The sequence below is a fragment of the Apaloderma vittatum genome, unplaced genomic scaffold, assembly GCF_000703405.1.
Source record: "Apaloderma vittatum isolate BGI_N311 unplaced genomic scaffold, ASM70340v1 scaffold42777, whole genome shotgun sequence".
In the NCBI taxonomy this organism is placed as follows: domain Eukaryota; kingdom Metazoa; phylum Chordata; class Aves; order Trogoniformes; family Trogonidae; genus Apaloderma; species Apaloderma vittatum.
Genome location: NW_009728713.1, coordinates 3,383 through 4,339, shown reverse-complemented (window position 1 = coordinate 4,339; position 957 = coordinate 3,383). Strand labels below are relative to the sequence as shown.

The window sequence follows — 957 nt, the reverse complement described above, 5'->3', positions numbered from 1 at the left end:
TGTTTAAAAAAAAAGTAGATCTGGCACTTGAGGCTGTGGTGTAGTGGTTGGGTGTGCTGGGATGAAGGTTGGCCTGGATGATCTTCAGAGGTCCGTTCCAACCCCTGACATTCTGTGATTCTGTGATTCTAGGATTTCTGCTCTTTACCACCTCTGCAGTGTCATCCTGTGAGGTGTAGCACAACTGAGCCTTAGTTTGGGTGAGGCTTTGGGGTTGTGCGACCTCTGTGAATACAGAGGGAGACAACGTTAATAAAAAAAACCAAAAAAACTGAAGATGAAGAAGAAATACCCAGCCAGTGGAACGTGCGCTTTCCAGTGGCTCCTGACCTGGTCACCCCTGTGGGGTGCAGCTGCACATCACCCCCAGGGCTGGGTACTGCAAAATCCTGCCGGGGCGGAGTGAAGGGGCACAGAGAACTTTTGCTTTTCATTAGGGGTAGATATCACTGTGAATCCCTCTGGGAAGACGTGCGGTCCTGCTGGGAATCCACAAAACAAGATTCCCTGACACAGCTGAGACAAAGTTTGACCTTTAGGATGTGAGGGAGAGTATATACTCCAGCAGACACTCACACAGCTTACACCTGCTTTGTTCCTCAGCTTTAATGGAAAGGGCCAGGTCAAGTTTTACTCAGCAAAGCATAAACTTGAGTGTTGTGTCCAGTTCTGGGCACCTCAACCCAAGAGAGATCTCGAGGGGCTGCAGCGAGGGCAGAGGAGGGCGACGGAGCTGGGGAATAAATGTGATGGAGGAGCTGGGGCTGTTGAGTGTGAAGAAGAGGAGGCTGAGGGGAGCCCTCATCCCTCTCTGCAACTGCCTGACAGGACGTTGTGGAGAGGTTGGGGCTGGTCTCTTCTCACGGGGAAGGAGCGACAGAACCAGAGGGAAGGGCTGCAAACTGCACCAGGGCAGGGTCACACTGGGCAGCAGGAAAATGTTTTCCAAGCAAGAGC

The 957-nt window shown here is 52.0% G+C and overlaps 1 protein-coding gene across 1 annotated transcript in view; it reads left to right on the top strand.

The window, feature by feature from the left end:
• Positions 1-957, top strand: part of LOC104277507 (remodeling and spacing factor 1-like) — a gene marked incomplete at both ends in the record, with an annotated part of 7,019 nt that overhangs the window by 4,102 nt on the left and 1,960 nt on the right. The gene's annotated exons all lie outside the window — the stretch shown is intronic.